The 27,139-nt window shown below is 37.6% G+C and overlaps 1 long non-coding RNA gene across 4 annotated transcripts; it reads right to left on the reverse strand.

The window, feature by feature from the left end:
- Window positions 1–1,129: 1,129 nt before the first annotated feature.
- Window positions 1,130–26,969, reverse strand: LOC116793944. Of its 4 annotated transcripts, none has more exons than XR_004359646.1 (8): window positions 26,691–26,969; window positions 23,925–24,082; window positions 22,231–22,721; window positions 17,855–17,973; window positions 14,206–14,359; window positions 10,089–10,248; window positions 2,353–2,527; window positions 1,130–1,235 (listed from the first exon to the last, which is right to left on the reverse strand). It is a non-coding gene; the product is annotated as an uncharacterized LOC116793944 (long non-coding RNA). The 4 variants fall into 4 exon arrangements; XR_004359652.1 differs by having other exon boundaries at window positions 1,167–1,235; window positions 2,300–2,527; XR_004359645.1 differs by lacking the exons at window positions 1,130–1,235; window positions 2,353–2,527 and having other exon boundaries at window positions 9,463–10,248; window positions 23,925–24,079.
- Window positions 26,970–27,139: the final 170 nt, after the last annotated feature.

Below are 27,139 nucleotides of genomic sequence, written 5' to 3' on the forward strand. Positions count from 1 at the left end.
CTTCTCAGCTCCTTTCAAGATGAAAAGCACAATTGAAAGGAAACACAGAAAAAAAAATGCTAAAGTGGTATCAATATCAATCTTCCTATTATTAGTACAGTTATTTATTGATAAGTTTAGTTCATCCTGCTGTGTTATATGGGAGCATCTTTTGTTCTATTTTTCATCTGGATTGAGGCACTCTTCACAAAACCCTTCAATACTTCTCATCCATGTTATTTCTTCTGTCCCCACTCCCCACATCCTGCAATTGCACTCACTTGCAATATTTTCTGCTATTAACAGAATTTTTTTGCATCAGGTAGCAGCTCTGTAGTTGGAGACCTAAGAGTCACTTGATATAAAGATCACTGAGAATCATAAACCATTTTCTTCATGACCTTTTCTACCAAAACATTAGCTTCTGAGTCAGCCTGCTTTGAAGCACAGAAGCACCACATATTGTCTTGTTGGTTTCTGACTTCAAGCAATTCTTTTCTTCCATTTCCTCCTATTTTTAGCATCTGAAGGCTGAAATTTTACAATATGCTATTGCTCTTTTATTTTTTTTTTCCCCAGGAACAAATGTCAGCACATCAAAAGCTCGCTGCTTTTACTGTGTGTCACTTGAGATCACTGGGGAAAAAAATACTTCGTAAATCTCCTTATTGAATCATTAACCGTGGGCGCTACTATGAATAATTTTCACAAAAGTTCTGGTATCAGTCATTTGAGCATCACTTCACTGCTAGGTAAAATCCATAAAAGCTCTCAGCACTGAACAGGGTGACTAAAAATAAACATTATCACAAAGGTGAATGGGTATGCAATCAAAATATTTCTCTTGTATGTAGCTTTTGTATGTGTTTTGATATATACCTTAAATATCTTTTTATCGTTTGTAATGAAAATAACTGTACACTCTCACATACACATATACTTGCATTGCTCATCTTCTCTCTCTGTTTTGATGCCAGTCTTAAATCTTCCAGACCTGAAATGCATTCTGCAGAAAACAACTTTCAATTTCTAGGAAAATGGTTCATACCATCTTTGTGATATTGAGTTAGCAAGAAGAGGGGGATGTGGGGTCACTGCTGACATATTTGGCAGATAAAAAGGCCACAATAGCTCCCCTGCTGCATTGGGTGCTGCCACAGAAATTCACCTTCAGTATATGCAGCTATGTCATGCGCATGTGGCTGTGGACAGGGTCAATCTCCTCATAGCATATACAGCTACAACTCCTATACAGCCTGCAACACAAAGGATATATTAAAGAGTTAGAAGGACTCTTACTTTCTCATGATAATCAACCTTTCCTGCAACCTGGTCAGAGGCGTTCGCTGAGGCGTCCTATTTAATGCACCTCTGGGAAGGGTGTGATAAACAGACAGACCTCAACAGATTTGGCAGGAACAGCCAGTACATGTTTTCCAGAACTTTGTTCAGTTTGCCATTCAAGTTTGTGTCTAATGCAATAGGGAAATCAAATCTATTAAACATTTAAAACAGGGCTGCTAAATTGCCACCTAGTGGTGTTGTAATGAAGCTAATGTCTCCAGCATGCTTATCTGGGAGAAAAAATATCAGTGTGAGTTATGTATTTTTGTCAGGGTGTTTACTGATGCCATGCACATAGCATGGTTGGAATGGAAGGGTGGCAGGGCACAACTTCTGAGCCAATAAAAGACAGGACCATTGGGGCTGCTGGGGTACCAGGGGCAGCTTGTGCAGGATTTAGACACTAAAAGAGAATTTCTGAGCCAGTCAGCCAGCCTGTGCATGGGGTGAAAAATGCTGCCAAGTAGAAGCCTTAGTCTGTGACCTATACTACTTCTTAATCTTTCCTTTTTAACAAAAAAACCCAAAACAAACGCACAAACTGAAGGTAAATAATTTTATGTAAAAGGAAATAAAAAGTTTTCTGTTTGTTGGTAAATGAGTAAAAAGTTAGGATTTTTATCTTTCTGAGGCTCAACCAGAGAGCTGGTTCTTAAGTCCCTTCCAACCCAGGCCATTCTATGATTCTATGATGATTCCAGTGTAGGAAGCACTTTGCTCTGCTGGGATATTCTCCCACCTTCTAGTCTCACTCTGGCTGAGCCATATGTTCAGCAGGATGTGCTGTGTACACAGAGCCAAGCAAATGAGAAACAATGAAGAAGCACATGTGGAACAGTAAGTTTTGCAGTTGTGCTTTTGTGATTAGTCATGTGGGTCTGCCCAGAAGCTACTACAAGAGACTAAAAATAACTTTCCATATGATGAACTGCAATAGCAAAGTCTCTGGGGATTAATGCATCCTCTATCATTTTACCACTAATCAGCTTGGGGTGCACTGGATGGTGTGTTGACAAAGCTGATGCTCACAGAGGTGGAGGTGGTAGAGGCTTCCTGTTAGGAACCAGTCCTGGAGTGGGGGCTGCCGGCTACATCTCTGGGAGGACACATCAGTTGTTTCAGAGATAAGTCAGAGATAATTCAGTCCATGGCAGCAGAATCCAAATGATTCATCTTCCTCCTCCATCCTGTCACCTGCTGGGACCTAGTGCAGTTAGTGAAAAAGAAACATCAGTCCTGGAAGACAGACTGAGAACCTTTATTGCAATGTTTATTGAGGTCCTAGGTAGTGTAAGGTGTCACATGAGTATAGCATTGGTCTGAGGATGCTGCATAAACTGAAAGCTTAACCCTGCCCAAAAAAGACATCCCCTTGCAGACTGCTGTATCCTTGATTAAGGTATTGGCACTTCTTGTGCCTCTTCTCCCCTTGAGATGAACTGAAAGCCCTGTAAGCAAAGGTCATTGCTTCTCACAGAATATGAGATGAGACAGGTCATGAAAGATGAAGAGAAAAAACCCCTCAAGACTAGGGCAAGGGATATCACTTGGGTAGCAATAAAATTCAATTGTTGATATTGTCTTCCTACACTTCAGATTTTGTGACTAAAGTACAGCTCACCATATAGAGCACCATATACAGTTCTGTTTTTCCTTTCATATCACTTTTGGTCTGGTTGACTTTAATTTGTTTTAAGATACAATCTAACTTTTATTTTTGGGCATTTTTCCTATCTTTTTTTTTTCCATTTGTTTTGCATTCACCTGTTATTCTCTTAATTTGTTTCTCCTTGTACTTTGTTCTTGTTCAAGATTGATTCAGTGAAATTTGTACCTTGATTCTCTTTGTTTCAGACTTGATTTGCACAATGTTTTGTTTTAAACAAGTATCTATTGTTTCACTAGTGTCTGACCTCACTCCATTAACTTAATCATATTTTATTCAACGAAGTTCTCTGTAGAGTGAATAGCTATCTAAACTGATTAACTTTTTTTTCTTTTTTGTAAGACCACAGCTTCCCTTCTTTTAGTTGTTATGGGAGCACAATAATAGAGGAAGCTGTTAACACACTCCACAAACTGATGTGCCACTAATCCAAAGTACCTAGTATAATAAAAAGGCATTCAACTGAAAGTCAGATTACTCCTTAATGTACTCTAGGTGATTTGATCTTTAAGGAGTATACAATAAAGTGGGAAAGGTAATCAATACAATACTGTCTGAGAAACTGCAGGTTTAACTGCATACCTATTGTCAATAAAATTATCCAAGGACAGAATGCCCTATAAATGCAACCAGCTTTTTTAAAAAATAAATGTCCTGTTCCAAACCTGAGAACTGGTAAGCCACAACAAAGAATTTAGATGGCAATTACTCATTTGAACTTTAATGTGTGCCATGAGCTTCCGTTTCCCCAGCCTCTCCTGAGTTAGTCTCTTCAGGGTTTATTAGGATTGGCTTTGACTAAGGGATTTACCATAGTGTCAATCTGTCACTATTCTGCTATCCTAGTAGCCTCCTGAGTTCTCAGATTCTGTTCAAATTGCCATGCCAAATGGTATCAACATAGTTCTGGAAGACATTTCATTTCTGGGGCCTCATGCCTGCCATAGGTAATACTGAATGCCTTCAAATACATCTCTTGACAACTTTTGCTGCTCTTTCCAGGTAAGAAGTTCTAGATCCTTCTGTCTTCATCCCCACAAATAGCCACAGTAAATGGCTTGAGAGCGTGTTAGATGGGTCATTCAGTACATTTTTACTTGATGTTTATATATACATTTACAAAATCACCAAATGCTTCCAGAAGGAAGAAAGCATCGCCCAGTGTTACTGTGCCAGCATTGAGTAAGTGAAATAACTATTCAGCTGCCACACACAGAGAACATGTAGCAGGGAGAACTTACTTGCATTGGCTTCAAAACAGTGTACTATTTCAGTCTTGTCTTTGTCTTATAGGGCTATGCAGTTTTTACTCGGTTCAGAGCAGTCAGACTGAACTTATGCACCTCCTAAAAAACCAAACTGGTTGTCATACCTGAAGATGTGCTGTGAGGCAAGGTATCTACACTAACTGTTGTGGCAGAAAGCTACCTTAAGACTTTTAAAAATTGAAGTACAGTCAGGCACTTAAAAATGGACCATAGCTTTCTTGGCCAGTTGGAATATCACAGGTTAACTGCCAAAACAGGGCTTTCACAGGAATTTCTTTGAGAAATCTTAAAGACATGAGCGGGGTACTCACAGTAATAGAACAGCTGCGATCCAAAATAAGAGTGTTCTCTGAATATATAGGATGGTTCTCAGTCAAAGGGATGGGAAAGTTGAAGTAACCAGAATACTGTGCATTTTTAAAATAATTTTCAATAAAAATTTGTGTGGGTGAAAGTAGATTGACCTTTTATAAGCAAGAGTTATTTTTATTTATTCATTGTTTATTTTCACTATGCGTGTGTGTGTCTCTCACCTCCAGGAATAAAAACACTGAAGTCAATTCCCTTCTGCCTTTCTTTACATGGAGCTGGTATTTATAATGAGCCTCCAGTCAGCTCTGTCATGTTAAAAAGAACTTTCTGAATTATTGTTCGCCTGATTTCACAATCAGCCCTTTGCAACCCACAACACTGTCACTAACAATCTAACCAAAGGCAAAAATTTCTTTAATGTCTAGATCAGTTTATGTTGAATAATCTCAACACCTTTCAGCAGCAGTAGTATTTAAATACAGCTGGAGTGCAACAAAACAGAATGTCTGAATTTTCAAAAAGTCTCATGCATCCACTCTTCTTTCTCCTCTGCTGGAATCCTGTAAGTTATAAATGATGTGGGCTCTTTCCCTTTTCTTTTTATGTCTTGCTAATATTTGGTGTCTTGCCTTGGGTGTAAAGGTTAAAAACTTTTAAGGTTGATGGTCTTTGACATAGGAAAGTGACTTCTCTGTTTGAAAGACATATTTAACAATTCTATATTTAACAATTTAGGTCAAGAAAAAATATCCATTTATCTAGCATCTATCTGCTGTCCTTTTGATAGATAGAGCATGAAACTATTGTTACATTACATGAATAAAATGGCCAGAGATGGTGCTTTTACTTGCAGCTTGAAGTCCATTTCCAGTTACCACTTCATATATATTTTACTTTAGTTTTTTTAATTAATAATTCTACTTAGAGTTTTTCAAAGAAAGACAGTATCAGGCAGATAGGACTGGGGGAGGGAGGGAGAGCAGGGTAGGGGAAGAGACTGCCTATGTCAATTCTCTATTCATCATCTTTTCAATCACCTTTTCATCCCCTGTTCTAAAAAAATGACAATCTTCACAAAACACTATCTGGTCCTCTTTGTGCAATGATATACAGGACTAAATCATGAAAAAGACATGTATTTTATTTCTAGTCCTATGACAGAGCAATTCAGAGTACAATCTGACTTAAGCCCTGCTTCAGCACTGGCAGGATTTTTTCCTATTCCGAGGGAGTACAGCTCGCTCACAACAGGGCTGCAAGAGCTTTATCCTCTTTGAAGCAGCTCTGAGTAAAGCCTCAACGGCTTGCCAAAAGAATTATCAAAACTGTAGATCGCAAGAAAAGCTCTGTGACTGAGCTATCGGAGGGAAAGAAAGGAAGCACACCCAACCGTTAATTCCCATTTTTCCAGTACTTTAACTTGCCATAAAGCTCGTGAACCACCAGAGGGCATTACATGCCTCAAAAAAAATAAAGATTGGTAAACAATTTGAAAGCAAGGGGAAATTCTTCTTCTAGCCTTCTTAGGATACTGGATATTTCATATTACTAATCAAAAGCTTAATACAAACAGAACTATTCCAAGTACAGTGTCTATCGGGTATTTCTCAACTGCTCTTTCATTCCAGTAGCTCCTTTACTGGGAAAATAGTTCTCACTTGTAAACAAAGAGTGAAAATAAATTATGAAGACATATTTTCCCTTCTTGACAGCTGAATCTGAGTTAAAACCAAGAGCGTGTTGATTTTTCACCTATTAACTGCATAGTTTTAGGTTTCATTTGTCCTATTCCTTAGCTAACACACTGCAGACTTTTTCTACTTAGTGAGCCATGTGTTTATGGGGATTTTGCTTTCCTAGCATCAAGTAATACTGAAGTCCATCAGCTGAGGGGCCAGTCTTTTGCATATCATTACTTACAGAAATATGGTACAGCTGAGAGTACATTTGTCCTTTACAAATTATATTAGAAAAATATGCTTTCATTTTTGCAAGTCTGCAATCTTGTCTAAGGATTCTGAACACTTCATGTCAAAGAGCTTAACATATAGACAGCCTCTAAATTTATACCTATGAACTGAATTTTCTATAAATCAAGAAAAATTAACTGTGTCACTTAAACTGAAAGAAAATAACCAGGGAAAAGATGAAGAAAACAGCATTTCTCATAATTCTGTGCACTTCTGTGCAGCTTTGCATTGCATTGAATTAATGTTGGGGTTTTTCTTCCCAAAGCCTGAGAGTTTTAGCAGCCCTTGGAATGATCCCTTAGCTTCACATATAAAAAAAACCTTATTGCCCATCTCGATATTCAAAACTAAGTTATGTAACAATATTTTTTTACCAAGTAATGTATTTTATTGTATTTCTGTTCTTCTGATAGAAATAGGGTCTTCAGGCAAAGAAATACAAAAGGTGAGTTCACGTCCTAATGCATCAATGCATAATTATATGTTACCAGATAATCTAATATACACTTCTTCAGTGTACCATACTAGCAATTTTCTAGAATGTTCTTAAATAAATAAAAAAATAAATAAACAAATGTGTGTAAACAATTTTTTTTAATTGAACCTAGCAGACAAGGTTTCGAATCATCTATATTTCTAAAATGCATTAAAACTAAAGATTACTGTATAAACTATGTAAAATAATACATTTCTTTTTACAAAAATACTGAATTGAAGTTGTTGATTAAACTTTGTTATGTAAGAAAAGAAAAAATCTAAAGTATGGTTAAGTCATCAAATAGGAAGAATGGAAAGTAATTTCTTCGGTGGAACTTACTTTTACAGAAGGATGGAAAGAATATAGCAGCTAAATCTTTTTATTGTACAAAGCATCCAGCTTTCCAAGTTTGTAGATGACTGCTTAACTTTGTAATGACTGCTTAACTTAGAAGGTAAACATAGCATAATAGTTATTTGTTTCTTTACAAGGCAGGGATGTGCAGTGACTTACATCTATTGCTTAGAGAGCAGAAGCCCATGTGGTCATTTTCAAGCTGTTTTCAGCATATCATTACCGGGTAGGATGTACTCACTTGCTTGTTCATCCATTGTGGGTTTGCTTCCTTATTTGAATACTGGCATATTTTATTAATATGTATATCATAAACCTAAGATTTAAAAGTACAATGTTTGCATTTAAGTCCAGTCCTAAAATTAAAATACTATTTCCTTCTGCTTCAGTGGATTAGAGGAAAAATACCTCTCTGAGAAAAGGAAAAATGCCCAGAGGCATGTCCACAAATGACTCACTGACACTTTGTGTACATTTTCCTTCTGCTTGTTTCAGAACTCAGCAAAACACTTTGTTGGTCATAGATGAGAGAAAGCCTTGTCCAGCTAATCCTAAAATGATCTCAACTTTCAGCATCATCTAGGCTGCTCTATGAACAGGACTGACTGTGCTAGGAAGCAAAGGCTAATTGGTCTTGAGAACAGCTGTCCTGATAGGTAGAAGATATTTCAGTAAGAAACTATGGGGCAATATTAATTCAAACTCTAAGGCTAATAAGGACAGTATTTGAGTTGTGAGTCTCTAATGCAAACAAAAACTGCTTTGAGTTTAAGCAGACTGTGACTTCTACCCACAAAGCCTGTAAGTCACTGACCTAGAACTTGGCTCAAACCCCACGTCTGGATATGGGCACTGCAGTCCCGTGCTATGCTGCTAAAAAAACTTATGCAGGTGCTCTGAAATTTGAGCTATCAAAGTCAAGGAGACTGCTCTCAGGAATAAGAAAAAATATCTTCTTTTTCATGTTGGAAGGAAGAGATGGGAGGAAGCCTTCAAAATATCTTTTATTTCTTACTGCTTTTGCTGACACTTGACCCTTTTTTCTATTAATGTCAACTGTATATCACAAACGCAGGTGGCATAAAAAGAAGTTAATTTGCTTCATGTGAGCCAAAGTTTCTTATGTAAAAACTTCTGCAGAAATTATGAAGAAAGATTAAGTATGCGTGTGGTAAATTTTCATTCATATCTAAATCAGTAATTAACTTATTAACTTATTGAAAAGTTATGCTCTCTAACCAAAAGGATGGCTTTCAACAAGTGTTTTGAATTGTTAATGTTACTACATGCTTATCAGATCTCTGACTTATGAATCTGTTTTGGGTGGTTATTTTTTGTTTGTTTTGCTTATGACACAATTGGGTTTTTTTCTTTAGATAAACAGTAGATAGAAGGGAGTGAATAACAGTCATCCCAGATTATAGCAAGAGAAATTTAGCCTAAGTCACATGGGGTAAAACATGCTCTCACTGATATTGGTGCAAAGAATAAGAAGTACTGGTCAATGGCAGGAGCTGGAGGGAGTTAAAAAGAAAGAGGTGAGAGGATAGGAGTCAAGGAAGAGATGCCTCTGCATCAACTTGTAAACAAGCATTTTAATCGTGTTTGCTACTTCACTATATTTGAACAATTCATATTGAAATATGAAAGATGGTTTTATCTCCCTTCTCTTTTATGCAGGTCCTGGATGGCTTTAAGCAAAACACTTCTCATCTGAATTATGAGGATAACAATAATAACATTTCCCCGTCTCAAAGGGCTGATTATGAGAATAAATTAGATACTCAGATGTTATTGTAATGCATCCCAGTAAATTAAAAAATTTTCAAAACAAAATAACCACATTTACATTCTTTTTTAGATACCTACATTTCAAAAATCTCTTTTGGCAATCATAAGCTGTTTGTATGTAAACAAGGAATTTCTGGATGGTTAACCCCAGAAATGTGAAGAACACTTATTGGGAAATACTTCAGCTAGTTGACAGCAGAATTATATAAAGAGGAGACTATTAAATTATTAAATGACCTACACGACAGCTTCTTGTATGCAGTTTTGCAGCTGGAGGAGAAGTGACTGTTAGGATGCTTAGTTTGGTCTCTTCAAAATGTCTACAGTGAGGATCTGGATTGAAAAGTGATTATGTAAAAATAGCACTTCCTACTCAGCAGATCTGTTCTTGTGCACTTTAGTGGGGAGAGAGAAAAAAAAAAAAGAAAAAAATATCACTGCATATCTTCCCTGCTGAGCCACCATATCTCTGGGGGAAAGAAACCGCATTATACTCCAGTTTATGCAACTTCATCAAAATCACCAATTTAAAGCTATAATGTACCTAAGCAAAACCCATCATTTCAAAATTGTGCCCTTCAAATCAGACCTGCATAACCTCATTACCTTCAGCTGAATGGAAATGAATGAAATGAAAGGAAATAAACCCTTCACACTGAAAAATCATGATTGGATTTCCTCCAGCTTCCTATCATCACCCAAACTAATCAAGCTATTTTCTCCCCAGGTGGAAAATGAATAGAAGGAGAGAGGTGATGATGATTCTTTTTTTAAATATTTGGCAGGTAGTCTCAGAGCATAGAGCCCATATAAGTTTCAAGAGGTTACATAAGGACTACAGAAGGCTAATACTATGATAACAGCTGCTAGCACAGGGATGTAAGCAACGCAAAAATCAGGTTCATGCCGTTTGGCCAGCCTGTTACCAGGACTGTCAGACTCCTAGGTGATGGAGTGGGCTTCGCCAATATCAGCTGCTTCCAAAGGATCAATATATCACAGTGAATGTTGCTCTTCCAGCTTTTCAAAAGAAGTCTTTGTCAGCATGATTTTTTTTTTCCCCAGGAAGAGCAGATGATGAAGCTCCTTTAAAAAGCAAAAAAAAGTACAATTTTTAACATGGGAAGATGCATACTTAGTATCTGTCTAGAGATTTGAAAGGATACTTTGATCATTCTTGCCAATTACGCACCTGTTAGAGGCGAGTATATTTACATATTTAATATTCAGCTAATCTCAAAACACTTCTTTGATCAAACAGACACGCCATTTATCCTCAAACGCTGTGCCAAAATCTCATCTCTAGATGGCCTTATGTGTGAAGTGATGAATTTGTTTTTAAGTCTTTTACAGAATGTCTTCCATTTTTCACTTCATATAAAACACCTACCCTTTTAACAAGTGTATTGCTTCTCTTGAACACTATCTTGAAATATAAAAGAAATCATACCAGAATGGTTCCCTCAGTGTTTTGCCTTTTGACATTTCTTTACTTAGAAAACTTCTGAGAAGAAAAATTAATGGCATTATGCTTGCAGACACAATCCTTTTCTAAATGAACAGAAATGTCTAGATATTTCTCCTTCCCATCTGTGACACATCCTAGTTTGCCTTATAGACAAAGATGCTGAATGACCTTCACTAAGTCCCTGGAGCAGTGGACTTAGAAGCTTGACTAGCCCTAGAACTGCAAGTTCTGAGTTAGGGCTTGTGCACAAATTGAAAATGGAAAGATTACTGCCTAAGTTTGCAGGAAAAACCCACATAGATTCTGACAGAAGCCAGTCCAGCAATAGAGGTTTTGCAACAGACTCTGGAGTCAGGTCTGTTACATTAGAGTTTGATATGACAAATCCCCCCCAAAAAAGCCTTTTTTTTTTTTATTAAATTGTGTTCTTACAGAATAAGTGCTTTCCAAGCAATGTGTAAGCTTGCAATGCTTTTCTTCTTTGTAACAAGCTTTGTTTTAAATCTCCTAAAAAAACTCTTTCCCAAAATAAGAATCCATGCAAGAGAGCTTTATTCCACAGAGATGCAAACGCAGCATCACAATTCCTCTATGTATTAAGAATGCAGCATTGCTTTGAACTTCAGACTAGATCTTCAAGACTTTTCAAGCATGGTCTACCTGTTTACTAAAGTACCAGGCATTCCTCTCCTTACAGTACCAGGCATTCCAACAGCAGAGTGTTAAGACCTCAAGGCATGCAGTCTGCTAACAGAACTGTAATATATCTGGAGCCACTGGCAGAAAAGCACTACTTGCTTTTTTTTACAGTCCTAAAATTGAACTACCAATTGAGGCTGAGGTCCACTCGTCAACAGTATGCCTCATTAGTGGCATTTGGTGTTTGAAGGAATAACTGATTTTGTACAATTGTTTTCAGAGTGCAAGGTGCAACTGTATGGACTTACTTAAGCATGGACTACAGAGCTTGATAATCTATAAGATGTAAAATAGGCAATGAAAATATTGAAGAGAAACAGAAGAAATTCTCTTTAAGAGAGTGTAGCAATCTTTTCATCCTCATCTATCACAGAAATATTCTGGAGGTCATAAATCATGCTTTCTTACCAACTATAAGGTCAGTAAACAGTAGAACTTACTACAAGGATACAAATAATAATCTTAAAAATTTACAAAGATAAAATTAAATACCCTTCAGCAAGAAGACTATTTTTCCTTCCACATCACTAGATTTTTTACTTTTTTCCTTTAGTCATAAGACTCATTTTCTTTGAAAATGTTTTTTCTACCTGGGACAAATTTGTAGAAACTGATTTACTGAGAAGAATTCTGACACTTTCCTGGCAACTTGCAGTGATGGCTGGTGAAAGCAGCTAAATTTTGCTGTAGAAGATATTTGCAAAAACTCATGAAAACAGCTCTTGAACTCACCCAAATGTCATGCCCCTAAAGACAAATCTAAGTAGAAATTGTTAATTTTTACTCACTTGAGGAACCCCATTTGGTATATTGTCTGTACAGCTTAATATTAAAGTTGGGTTTTTTTGTTTTGTTTTGTTTTCCTCAAAGAAAAAAAAACCACTGAATTTAAGCCTTATTTTTCTTGTAAAGTTGCCTAAACTGAATATCTATCATATAATTTTGCCAGGAGACTGTTTTGCTTCTAGCGATTTCACCCTGAAATCTACAAAATCTGGTGAGATCCATCAAGAATTAAAAACCAAAAATGCTGGGTATCCCTGTTTTGCCCAACTCCCCATAGTCAGACACAAGCAAGTAAAAGAGGTTCCAAAGAAAAGCCAAGAGCTCTGTCCCTGCATGTCATGAATTACAGATCACCCTTCTTCGCCTAGTAAAAAATATAGGGCTTGTAGTACAAAAGCTACCAGAGGACGCTACCAGTATTTCAGGTTCCCTACAGCAGCAGGATATTTGTTCTCCTTAGAGGAACCCAGCAGTACCACAACCCAGCTATTTCTCCTATATCATGGCATTTTGGGGTTTGTTTTTGCAAGCGTTTCAGTCATGAAAGGAAAGTCCACAAGCAATTTGCATCCAACAAAGCAGTATGTCAAGGACTTTAAACTGTGTATATCTCACAAAACTCATCCTCAGTGCAATGCTTTTTCTATCGTCTGTCTTGATAGTTAATTTCCTAAATAAACTTTAGAAGCCTTTCATTTAAATTCTTCACGGGTATAACTTGCTAAAGGTGATTCAGACGACAACTTAATAAAGGCTGATCTTGTGAAAACAGAATAGAACAAGATGACAAGAAATTAGAGTACTATTCTATAATAGAGTATTTTTTTCTAATTCTGAGAAATTTATTTAACCTTGCTGTACTTCATTGTACTCTAAGGATAATGATACATGCCTATTCTACAGAGATCTGTGAATATAATTATCTTTACATTTCAAAGCTATGGGAATGAAAAGTATCATTACTTCACTGTTATTTAATTGTATTAAAAATTATCCTTCAGCTTCCATTAAAGTCTTCGGTATTTAATAGAACAAAAGTGAGCCAAAATGATGAAGGCCATAGAACCTTATTTTCTCTATGGGTAAAGGTGTTTACTTACATGAATTGATTGGTAGAGCAAAGTCTTTTTAGAGAAACAGATCCTATCTTCTTTTTGAAGGAAGAAGAACTCCTTTTGAAGGAAGTCCTTTTGAAGGAGGAAGAACTCACAAAGCCACCAGTTTGTGGGTTCTTCCCAGCCTTTTTGCAGCGTTTCAGGCCTGGGAGCTTTTGGGTTCTGTGAGCACTATAATGCTGCTGTATTACACTTCAAAGAAAAATAATCTAAAAATAATCTAAAGAAATCAAGCTCTCTGGTCTTAACATCCCAGATGGGAGAACAACAGTTGGATGCTGACTAAACACAAATCTCTCTGCAGCATTTTAATAAAATTTCCTCAATACTCTGCTGACATAAATAAGGTATTTCATAGAATTTATTATTAAATATAAATATTTTGACAGATCTAAGAGCTCACTGAAAATTAATAACAATTATGAGTAGTGCAACATAACTCCCCCCTTCCTTTGCTCTAACCAATGAACTGTGTTTCTGAAAGTAATTTTTGCAAAATCAGAAGAGCTGTCAGCAGAAGGATGACTACATCACTAAGGTCAGAAGCTATATAGAATGCAGTAATAAACCCATGTAATGACATCAGCCTTCCCCAAAGAATTTACATTCTGTGACTAGGCAGATGAAAAAGTGAAGATATTTTGGATGTTATTGTACTTCGCATGAACACCATCTCTGGGTGTTAATGATTGGTGTGACTATCGGAAAAAAAAAGTGTTCTAGAATAACCCTAAGAATATTTAGAGTGTGTTTAAATAATAGCCCTCAAGAAATAAATTTATCAGAGTTAATTTTTTTCTCTCTCTCTATGTACATATATTTAAAGTTGTGATGGCTTCAGATAAAATGTATGTATTAAGTTGGTTTGAAATTTTGGAAACTGCTTATAGCAGATAGATTTACACCCTAGCATGCTCAAAAGTTTACATCACGACTCACTAAGATGGCAACATTATTCGAATGCTGGGTCCTTACCTTTATGTTTCCACGTCTTTTCTTTTTTTCTGTGAAATGAAGAGTAAAGAGTGTATTTCATCCTCTAACTCTAAGTCTTCAGACATTACAGTCCCCTGCAGCTCTGAGTCACACATCAAGTACTTATTACAGTCTGGACTCTCGGTATCTACCCCTGCAGGGTATAAAGTCAGAATAAAGAAAGGTAGTACACTGACTTTATTAATGTCAACGATAGTAAAGATAGCACCAAATGAAAGACCATGAAAAAAGCCTCAGGGTCACCTGACTAGATGAACTTGCAACAGCAGCATACCCACATTACACAAGGAATTGAAGCTACTCTGACAGTCAAGGTCTAAAGGGCCCAAAAGTTGCAAGCAAAAAGTTTCACAGAAGTTTTTAAGGATCTGAGATAAAGTTGGATTAAGCAATGTCTAAAGCTTCTTCTGTGTCATAACAGAGAAGAAAAAATCCTAAACTAGAATCCAAGAAAGTATGACATTTGTAAAATTATTCAGAACAACTCTTAGGTATCTATGATGCATCTTCCATTGTGGCTTTCTAAAATCTGTTCCTTGTGAATTATTCCAGAAAATAAGATGCTTCTACTCTCTCCTCTTCACAGCCGAGGTTCAGGAAACTACTGTTACTTCTTTTCCTTTTATATACCTAAAAATTTATCTAAAGATTCTGGCAACTTTTGGAAGGCAGAATACTATCATAAAATATACAAAGAGCAATGCAGTAGCCTTTATCTAATTTTTGTAATGTTAAAAGATGTGTATGAACAAATTGGAGTGAGATAAAATAGTTTGAGTTGTGTAGGGTGTTTTTGTTTTGCCAGTGCATGTACTGTATACCTATTTTTTACATATATATCTATGGAATTTTACCCTTAATACAGATGTATTTAAAGAAACACCATGAACTCAGTTGTATACCAAATAATTTAATTTGTCATACAAGTTTTAGCTACATGCTTATTTAGGTGCTTATTTACATGCTAGGTAGTGCCTAGTGACTTCTGTGTCTCCAGAGATTTGAAACTATTTAGATGCTATTCTATTTATAGGTCTTAATCACTAACTTTGTGTTCATTATGGGTTCAGTTTGCTATTATATGCCAAAAATTCAAGTTTATTCAGGTGAAAAAAAATACATCAAGAAAAAGTATCAGTTACTTTCACAGAATGGGTCGGTTTGGGAGGGACCACTGGAGGTCATCTAGTCGAGCCTCTCTGCTCAAATAGGGTTCTCTCTAGCACGTTACACAGAATTGTGTGCAGACAGCTTTTGAACATCTCCAGAGGAGGATACTCCACGGCCTCTCTGGGCAACCTGTTCCTTTCTCACAAACAGGAAAGTCCTTGAGCTTCATTTTCTATTCTGCAGCATTCTTTCTAGAGAACAGCAGTGTTCAATCAGCAGAGCTCTGCAATTACCAGCTACATGGAAGCCAAAGTGAGATTTAAGTGTAAACTTTGTTCACTGATCTAAGTTGATACTGGCACAATCTAAATATGCACATTTACCTGACACAGCTAGATTTAACTGTGATCTAGAATAAGCTTTGAGTTCTATTTTTTAAACAGGAAATGGTTATGTGAAGCTCTGAAACACCTAAAAATTACCTAGAGGCTTTAAAAAAAAAAGAAGGCAAATAGAAATAAATAGAGGGCATTATCTAATATTAACATGTCATTTCCTATACACTGTATAACATTTTTATGAGTGCAGATTCCAATTTATTATATCCCAGAATATGCAAAAAAGCATATCAATTCAGTTAAACACAGTTCATACCTTGGGGGAAGAAAACAAGGTTTATATTATCATTGCATTTTTGCCTGCTTCAGTAGCAGGCTATTAAGTCATACAGAGACAAATTTAGCATAAAAAGAATTGTGTTCTCTTTCTTTAATATAATGAGATAATAATAATGAGAATTTAATTGTTCCAGAATCAGATTCTGCCACTGTTATAATGTATAGCATACTGTTAGCAGAAAACATTTACACTTTTCTAACTCAGAGTCCACTGAACACTTTCTTGCCACTGAAGGGTCAAAATGCACACAAGAAGAAATGCTATGTATGACTTATTTGTCAACCCATTGATTTCAGGCTATTATCTTACTTGAGAAGTTGTAGACTTAGCAGAGTAATTTTCACACTCTCATACCACGTTTTTTCAATGTACTTTTTTTTTTCATGAAATTGTACAAAAAATTAGATATTGGGTAAAACAGTTAAAGGCAATAACCCCTATGAAACTTTACAGTTTTTTGTTGCCAAATATTTGATTAGCTTTTTTATTTCTTTAGGTTAGTAGAAAATTGAGAACTGCCAGGAATCAAGATGACACTTGTAATGGTCTGGGTTGGAAGGGAACTTACAGATCATCTAATCCAACTTCCCTGCCATAGGCAGGGACACCTTCCACTAGACCTGGTTGCCCAGAGCCCCATCCAAACTGGCCTTGAACACTTCCAGGGATGGGACATCCACAGCTTCTCTGGGCAGCTTCTTCCAGTATCTCACCATAATACAATCTTTCACATGATTTAAAGGGTGGAGATTTAGGCACTTACTCAGATATTTTGGAGTGCAAAATGCGCAATCCTGTAGCTGCATGCAAGAACAAGCTGGCTTTAACAAGATCTTCCACAATTACCAATATGCAATAAGGAGAAAACACTGGTTTTTGGCATTTACTCAAAGCTTAACACAAGCACCAGTCTGCTTACTTGTCCTTGTCTTGCACATTAAGATATATGCATTAGGCCAAATGAATGAGAGAGATCACAAACCTACTTCTTATCACAACAGTTAGACAAAGAATTTTTATTAGAGACCAAATGCCTACCTAAGGTCTTCTGAAACTATTAGATGTTTTTTAACTTGGCATACCTTAAACATGACTAATCAGTACAATCTTAATCTGATTATTACACTCTGTACTCATGTATTCACTGCAAAGTTTGGTCTGCCAAGTTATGTCATTTAAGAGCTCCATTTGGGCTTGATCATTTGAAAAGCTCAGTATCATGGCTGAATGCACCAAGAGGCTGTAGTAGTCCTGGTAAGACTCCACTCATCAGCCCATGAGCCCAGACTCATTTAGCCTCAGGCTGCTCTATCCTATAGGTGTTACCTACAATCCTCATCCCCACATCGCTGCTCTGGCTTGTTGCCTTGCTTCTGCCATATGGTCTCTTCATAAAATCCATTGCTATTACCACCCTGCTCTGGTTATTCAGCTCAGGTGCAATTGGACTGTGCCCTGGCAATGAGGGCACTGTTAATCCTGTGCTGTGGCTGCTCTCAGCTCCTGGCTCACCTTTAACCTTGCAGTCCTGCTCTTGCTGCTCCCTGGCACTCAGTACCCATCATTCCTGTCAAAAGTGAATCTCTTACGTAAAAGTGAGGCACCTGAAAGCATTCAGCATATTATGCTGTGCATGGAGCAGCTCAAGTATACCACTCACTATTACCATACTCAGTTACAAGACTTGCCTTCAATATCTTGCTCTTTTTTTCCCACTTCAGCTGCTCTGCTTTTCAGAACTTTTCAAAATGTGCTAGTAATCTTCCAAGATGCACACACAAGGGTGCTCTGCCTAGAATGGGGTAAACCAACTCAAACAATGCCCTATTTGCAAAGCTACCAGTAGTAAATGAAGAAGGAGTTGTCATGCTGCTTTTGGTGTTGAATACTGCTGAAACCAATCTGGCTCATCAATCCCAAAGTTAGTCATCCTGATAGTGACATGAAGATGTGGTAGACCTGGTGAAGTATACAGATAAAGGAATAAACAAGCAATACTACTAAAAACTTATCTAAAGCTGCTAAGCTGACACAGCTGGCCTGGAGATATATGACTAACAGTACACTACTACAAAAGCCCAGTCCCAGATTTTAACAGTAGTGTCTTCTTGGAGTGTATTGTACAGAGATTCCTCCCTTGAGTGGGGATGCCCTCAAGGTTACTCCCTGAGGCTGAGCAGAAGAGATTTCCCCATGGTCATTAGCATGGGTGAGTAACATCAATCTCTACTTATTAGTTGTTTTTCTAGCTTTAATATGATAGTTTTAACTTAATTGCTTCAACATTGTTTCATAGTGTGCTATATTATAATAGTTGTTATAGCTCCTATATTGTGTAGTACATAATTCTGATTAAGATCTTTTTGTCTAATCATTACCATAATAAAGAATATATATGTTTTTATAAATATATATATATATGGTTTGCCATCCTTAATCCTGCAGGATAAAGTTGTATAAAGGTTCAATTACACCTATGTAATCCTTTAGACATAAACTGTTGACAAAATCTGGGGCTAAGATGGGATCCAGATGCACCCAGGCTCCTCTGAGAAGCAGTTTAGAAAGCAAGGGAGTCCTTTCTTCACCCTGTGACTGAGCAGCAGGAGGGCTTCTTTAATAAACTTTGTCTGAAGCTCCCACTCTGCCCACTACAAAGGGTCTAGCTGTGATTTGTATGAGAATAGCAGACGGCAGAAAACATCTTGCCATTAGTGGTAGTAGAAACAGCTGGAGAAATGGCCAAAGAGAGAAAGTGTGCAGTGAAAAAGAAAAATGCACATTGCTCCCCATAGCCATAGTCAATTAATTGATTTCCATGACATGAGTATCTTACCTAGGAAACATCTCAAAATGTTTATCTTTCTCACCACTGCTCCAAGAGCCAGAGGAATAGAACAGGGGTGAATATTCAAGCCATTTAATTTTTTCTACTATACACTTAAACCCGTGGTGTGCAACCACAGATGAGGGACTCTAGGAAAGCACTCTAATTAACTGGTTGAGAACAGATCTGTTCCAGAGATGCTTTACATCTCTCCTAACGATCTATTTTCATATAACTTACTAAATAATGAGCACCTCAGACACAGTTATGTAGTTTTACTTTTACTGCCCCAGCCATCTGCACATATATCAAAGACTTAATAATAGTCAATTACATCATCCAAAAAGCAAAAACAAGTAAAAAAAAGCTGCTAAACCTCTGCCAAATTTGGAGAAAAATATCAATTGTTTTTTTTGGAAAGCATCAGGAGTTTGGAGGAGGCTAAGAGAAAAGATTACGTTCTGTTAGAAGACCTTTAAAGAGCAATCTGCATGCTGCATCTTAAGGACAAATCCTAGTAAGCCTTTGGATATAATGTATTATTTGTCCATTTCTCATAAAAATTGCTTAAAATGTAGAATATTATATTATATGAACTTAAAAAAATAGATCAATTTCAATCATCTCTGTAAAAAGAAATTGTTTCCTTGTCTTTCTGATAGTCTGTTGATAAAGGATGGTTTTTTACAGTCCAAAAGAAGACTAAGTTAACGTCTCCAACAACTCAGTTCTATTAAGAGATTTAAATTCTCTTAGGAAAAAAAATATAGTTAACCTTCTCAATTTGCCACAATATTAAATTTCTTAGAAACGAAACTACAAGCATTTTTTGACTCATTTACAGCATGCAGATAGCTTGCCTCATCTTTCCTACTTAAAGATAAAAGCCACATGTAAGAAAGAGCATTTAGAAACTATTAGGTATCTAAGTAATCAGTTGATCTTAAAAGCCTCTGAAATTATGGCATGTAGGCCAGCTGACTATATCAGTAGCAGGACTAGTAATAGTGTATTATAAGCCCAAATAGAGAACAGAAGCTCTACAAGTTAAATTTTAATACATTATAAATTAAATTACATGTTCTTTCATGTTTCACTAACATAATCAGGCAAAATTGAACTAAAAACATTTATTATTTTCAGAATAATTTTTTTGCTACTATTATAATACAAAATAGAGCAACTTCCTTTCAACATGACTCATTCAAGGGAAGCTCATAGACTGTTTGTCTTCAAACTAGTAATCATGGCTGCATATAATTTTTCTTGGTTCGAAGGACTATGTTCCTTATAAAAAAAGAACATTATAAATTTAGAAAAACACCCTACTGATTTAAGAAAAGGTTGACATAAAGAGTCTGTTGTTGACTCACTGTCAGCTACATCTAAAGACAAATCAACATATTTCCATGGAGAATGTCTCGTGCTTGCAGTTTACAATCGATGAGGAGGACAGAAGTGATAATATATGACACTTTCTACTTACATATTAATTTTGTACCCTAATATACATCTGAGAGAATTTACAAATGGTCAAAAGCAAAAATACTGAGGGAAGACATTTCTTTTCCCATCACAGGCCATGGAGAAAAAAAAGAAGTAATATACATGAAACCTAAATGTCAGACACTTGTCTTAGTACCAAATTCTAAACAATTTAATATTTGATTGTGTGACTAGATTTTATAGTATGCAAACATTATATAGATGTGCTCAGTTTGTTATATTTACAAACAACATTTGGTTATAAACTTAGCAGTGACTACAGGCCACTAGAATCTTTCTGTTGCTACAACCTCAGGCTTGTCCCTAACAGAAGAAAAAAAACCATGAAAGCGCATGCAGGAAATTGGAAAAGTAATCAGAAGGCCAAACAGCTGATCATGAGAGGCACATCCTTAGGATCAATGTCTATGGCCACAGATGCCACTTAATTTCATTGTTCATTTCATTCACTTATTTGCATCTTTAAGTTAAAATCTGGGTTTCTTTGGTTTTGTTTTTTTCCTAGTATGTGCTTTCAGTGTTTTAAAAACTGAACTGAGGACAGCTTATGTTCTGACAACTAAAATACTAGCTTTGTGCCACGCTTTGTCCACAGGAGCACTCCCAACAACTGATCCAGGGGTGCTGAGAGTTCTAACACCACCCTAGCAGAGGATTTTATGGCAAGAGGAAAAAGCCTCATGCACTCTCCTAACCAGATGTATGCAGGCATATCAGCTTTGGTGATTCTATTCCTGCTTACTCGGGGCATCAAAAGATGTTTTTGCTACTACTGTATCACATTTCTTTTAATAAAATTGATAAAAGTCATGACTGGTTAAATGGGGCATGAGAGGTTGGATGCACAGATAGATTACAGGAATCCCAAATAAATGTATGTAATTCAAACCCCAACAAATTTTATTTGGAGCTGATTTGATGTGCTTCAGAGGAGCACACTGTGATTGTGATGCACACCTTGTGTAACACTGTTCAATTACTTAATGAAATTCATGTTTGCTAAGACTGTATTTCAAAATCTACAGCAATGAAAATCTCTAGTCCTAAAAACTCCAAATGCCTTAGTGAGGTTACAGTAACTAACTGCCTCTGAAGGGGACTACAGTGGGCTGATCTAAAAGAAAAAGTGGCAAGTAAGTCTTAAAGACCAGCAAGAATACTCTATGAAGTAATCTGGCATATAGACAAAGCCCGTAGTAAATGATGATTTACTCCTTTTAAAGATGCTTTTTTCAATCAACTAGCTCTGGAGCTTTTGGAAACATTATTCGGATTCAAAGCTTGATTAATGTACTACCACTTTTATCTAAGACATCTATGCTGGGTTTGTTTATCCACATCGCAGATTAACAAGGTTGAAGATGCAGAAACACTATAGCTTGCATATGTAGATCTTACCAGTCTCACAGGTGAAATCTTTCAAGTCTCACCTGTCAAAGCCAATTTTGCACCATGCAAATGTGGCTAAACTACTTCTACAGCCAGGCCACAAGAGAAAGAAGTGCAGCTGCAGAGCTGCGTAGCCAGTTTCAGAGGTCCACATCAACAGCCTACAGAGCCAGGCTGATGTTTCACTACCCACTGGGACTGGAGGTTACAATCCAACATGTGACTGTGCAGTCAGACTAGTCCTTTACGGCTTAACTACAAGTGGATTCATTCTGTATCTGCCACTGAAAGGACTCAGCTTGGGTTTGGAACTCTGTGAGGCATAATCCAGTTCCCTTCTTAACATAAAGCTTTGGAAATGGCATGATGACTGCTGGATACAGATGAGAGCCACAGAAGGTACACTCAAAATATCTGGGAGTAAAGAATGTAAAAATAAAACATTTCAAAAATGACAGATGTGCCAAACATTAAGGACAAAACAGAAATTTTACCTTAGCTTTATGGATCTGGTTATCTATTTATATTTCCATGGCTTTTTGATTATAACATATTCCACATTTGTTCATCTCTCTTTCACTGCTGTATTGGAGGATTTTTTTTTTTACATGGGCTTTCTGGACTACATGCAGACACAACATTACATCCTGCTTTTTTTTTTTTTTATTTGATTTCCTGGCCTTCAGAAAGCATCAGTTTAAAACCTCAGGCAGAAGTAACTTCCAGGAAAGAAGATTCTGATTCTTTAGATCTCAGGGCCACCATCTTCTTATTTTTTCTCAAGCTGACTGAATCTCTATATAAATAGATACTAGTATGACAAATGTGGTTGAAGAAGTCAAGGGACATTCAAAACACGTCTTCAGATGTTTGTCAGCAGGGAAAATGAATGGCAGGTAACCCACAGAACAGTAAATATCCATAATTAAAACAGCTACATTAGAATTTGTTTCTGTGCCTTTGCACACAGCGTCTTTTCATTCACCTAAAAAATAAAAGTCAAAGCAAAAAGGGAAAGACAGAATGAAGAACTGCCAGAAAAATCTGGTTTCATTTACTACAGAAGAAAAGCAGAATCAGAAAATGGTCACTGCTTCAAAATGACAGTGAGTTATGAGATTTAAGCTTTATTAAATTAAGAAAATGACATATATCTCTAAAAATAAATGTTAAAGAAAAATACTTGTTTCGTACATTTTCTGTAGCATTTGAAAATATTTGAAAACGGTTACTCAATACTACAGAAACTGAAGTTGAAACTGACTCAAATCAAAGCACCCTAAATGAAATAATATGTAAATGGTTTTCATTAACTAAGGAGATGTGCAAAAAATATAAGCAGTGCAAATGACACATTAGTTGTTAGCTTTATGCTAACAGGATTGCATTCAAGGAATGTAACTTGTGCCACTCTGCTCTTAAGCTACTGCCATTATTAGGAAGGCCAATATGCTGGTTTAGTCTAAAGAAAAATTTTTTGTACATAAATAAGAAATTAATTATACATAACTACTCAATATATATGACATGATCTTTATTTGAAATAGTTTTCATTATAAATTGTTATGCATATCTAATTTTCTGCTCATTAGGGTAACAGGTAAGTCCAAATACTTAACCTTAATGACCTCAATAGCAAATTTCAAATTTATCTAAAAATGGCAGTCTTGAGTGCTTTTCTTACTAGACATCTGAATGTTACAACCTTCCCTAGGAGCAGAGAGTGAAGACACACTGGAGTCAGTTCAGACTTTCCTTATCTGAATTATGATGAAAAAATAATAAAGTATCAGGACAAAATACTGAAAAAGTAAATTATGCTTAAATTTGCAGAGACAATAAAACAACCCAAACTTGCAGAGAGTGAGTAAGATTTGGGGGCCTACACAGCCCATTGTTTTATGAGGATGAAGGAATGTTCCCTGTGCTTCAGTTAAGAGACAGGTTCCATTATTTCATTTTATTCAGTTAAGAAATGGGAAACATGGGTTTTGAACTTAGTCAGTTTATACAGAGCTTAGATGGGCCTGTCACATAATACTTAAACTTTTTTTGAGAATATTAACTTACATTTAAATGAAAACAAAGGTTTCCCAAATGATGCACATCTCGAATTTAAAATAACGTGACAATAAATATTTTTCACATCAAGATGCAGAAGTTACATACTGCATAAGAAAATACATACCTTACTTTTGTTTTGACAATGGATGACGGGAGTTAGAGCAGATTTGGAAAACTGTACGTGCTTGAATAGAGTTTTCTGCTAGACCTGGATGATGAAGCTTCTTCTCAGCTCTGAAGGCAGATGGCAGAATGACCTTCCTAACTGGATATCCATGTCTACTGTAAATAGAAAAAAAAAAAAGGTATCAGTTCAAGCATAACATGGTAATTTACAGAGAGAAAAAAAGCTATCTGAAAAATTCTCTTAAAATTGAATGAGGAAAATATGGCCATAAAGTCTGTCCTGAGTAAATACTGATTAAGCACAAATCTTGTCTGACAGGTAATGAGTATGTGTTGGTCAGGCACAAGAATATTTAGGATGTGATGGAAAGAGAAGGAATGAAAAACAGGAAACCCTCATACATACAATACACAGGGAATTATACACACTTATTATATCTAATTAAGAATTCTTAATAGAAAAAATTCAATACTCAAGCCAGCAAAAGTTATTCAAGTTTACTATCTGAGGGGAAGGCATATTTCAGTGTAAAAATGGAATTTGTTTATTCTTTCCCTACTCCTCTCATTCAAGGGGCCATCAGTAAGAGTGGCAATTTGAAGAACTATTTGATTTCCTTAGTCCAACTAACAAAAGACAATGCTTTCTCAGTCATATCCTAACAGAAACTCCCCCTTATGTTGCCAATTATCTCCACCTCAGTTGTTGCCATCTACAGCCATTGTGTGCTGCAGGTATTAACTAATTCCCTCCCCAAAGACAGTAATACTCACCCCTGGTCTCTTACCAGCTGTGCTTTAGTGTCCTTCATTCTCAGGACTTTTATTTAGAAATCCTGTTCCAACAGTACTTAAACTTTGGCTAAAGCTCAAAACTTTATGCCTCTCAACTGTATTTCTCAAGACACTCAATGCTTACACCATTCCAGAGTAAATTATTATTATGTCACCAAGTTATCTAAATTACTGTATTAGTTTAACATCCACTCTAGATCTTCAAATTTTCACATCCAGTAGTCCGAAATCCTTAAACACTACACCTTTTGCCTGATCATTCAGTGAATACAAACTTACTGCTCCACAAGTGTGAATATCATCCCTTTTTTGATGCTGACTGCAGGCGTTTCTCATTCCTTTCCCCCATGAAAACAGATTAGCCAAGCTGCTACAAATCCTGACACCTGCGCAATTTCTAATTCTTCCAAACATCAGAAGAGCCCACTTTCCACACTGACTCCCCAAATCTCTCATCATTCCTCCAGGCCAAAATCATGAGATGATGCCTGAGAAACCTCAGGTGAGACCAGGGCTCAGAATGACCCAACACTCTTCATCACCTTGGGCTTCTCTAGCCTGTACTAGGGCCCCACACTGCCTCGACTTCCACTTACTCCCCATCTATTCCATTCCACAGTATTTCTTCCTTTCCCAAATTCATAGAATATCCCAAGTCGGAAGGGACCCACAAGGATCATCAAAGTCCCACCTCCTCGGCCTTCACAGGACCACCTCAAGAATCACACTTTGGGCTTGAGAGCGTTATCCAAACACTTCTTGAACTCTGTCAGGCTTGGGGCCGTAATCGCTCCCCTGCGGAGCCTGTTCCTATTCCCAAGAAACCTCTAAGTGAAGAACCCTTCCCAAATATCCAACTTAAGCCTTCCGGTGACACAGCTTCATGACATTCCCTTGGGTCCTTCACTCATTGTCAAATACCTCCAAAATCGTCGGGAATAACAGAACCCTCTAACACCATCTTTTCAGTGTTAGCAAACAAGGCGTTACTTTATTTGCACCACTGGGTGTGCATGTGGCCAAGACAAATCCTGTGTCCATACAGATACCAACACATTACTCTTTCACCTATTTATACATTCTTAACAAAGAAAGAAGTTACTGTTTATTGTTTCCAAATTACATTAATTAGTATTCTATCCACTACTGGTTATCGATCTCCCGTTGCTTATGCTATTTAGTTAATACTTTTCGTCTTTTTAGTATCTTTTTCCTCCGGTAGGAATTTTCTGCCACAAACACTGAGCCTTTGTTAGTCTTGTTATCTACTGCTTTCTGCGAATAGTCCTTGTTTCCAGATGTCCATCTTCAACAATACATCTTTCTCTCATGGGCTTTGTCCATTGAAGCATATCAAGGTTGACATTAAGAAAATGTACAATTTTAGTAGTTTTCCCAAGCTACGTCTCACAAAAGTTGCTTATGACAGTCTTTTGCTATAGGCTGGCTAAAAGTAATTTAAGACCTAACACACAACCTATGATTAATTAAAACAACTGATTAAAATGTTTAATTGAAAGCATTACAAAATATTAGAAAACTTTTATCATTTCCAACAGAGAGATCAGTGCCTGCCCCTCCACTTCCCATGGGAAGTTGCAGACTGCTGTGAGGTGTCCCCTCGGTCTCCACTTCTCACGGCTGAACAAACCAAGTGACCTCAGCTAGTCATGTGGCTTCCCGTCTAGACCCTTCACCACCTTTGTAACCCTCCTTTGGACATTTTCTAACATTTCTAGCAATTCCTCTGAGCTTTTCCTGTGATCTCTTCTGCCTTCATGTAGTTTTTCAAACTATCTTTCAGAGCATCGGTAACAACAAAGCCCAAGGCCCTCCCTCTCGGTATGGGGGAGGGAACTTTCCGCCACCCCTTGCGAGCGGCCCTACAAACTGGACCCTGCAGAGACACCGCATCGGGTCATCCGAGAAAGGCGAGAGCGGAGCTGTTTCGGGCGGGCACTGGGGGCACCTTGCGCATGTTGTTCAATCCGGGCCTCCGGCGCAGCCGCGCGTCCCCTGCCGCCGCTCCGCCCCCCGCGGCTCGGCCCTCCCGCGCCACAGCACGGTGTTTTCCATCCTGAGCCGCCCACGGGAGACAAGTGGGCGGCGGCGACCCGGGATTCGGCAGGGATTTCCAGGGACTTCCAGGGCTGCCCAGCCCGGCGGGGGGTGTCGGGAGGCAGCGGCCGTGCCAGGCCCCGCCGCGCGCGCACGAGGCTCCCCAGCGCCCTCGGGGCGGCCGGTGACGAGCTCCGCGAGCCCTGGCCTCCCATTGGCTGTGGCCGTGGCGCGAACCGGCCAATCAGGGCCCGGGACGGAGCGGCGCAGCTCGCTCTCCCTCGCCTCGCGCGGCGGCCGCGAGCGCGGGGGACGGGGTCACGTGACGCTCTGTTTACATCCTCTCAGCTGTCGGGCCCC

Source organism: Chiroxiphia lanceolata, chromosome 1, assembly GCF_009829145.1.
Source record: "Chiroxiphia lanceolata isolate bChiLan1 chromosome 1, bChiLan1.pri, whole genome shotgun sequence".
In the NCBI taxonomy this organism is placed as follows: domain Eukaryota; kingdom Metazoa; phylum Chordata; class Aves; order Passeriformes; family Pipridae; genus Chiroxiphia; species Chiroxiphia lanceolata.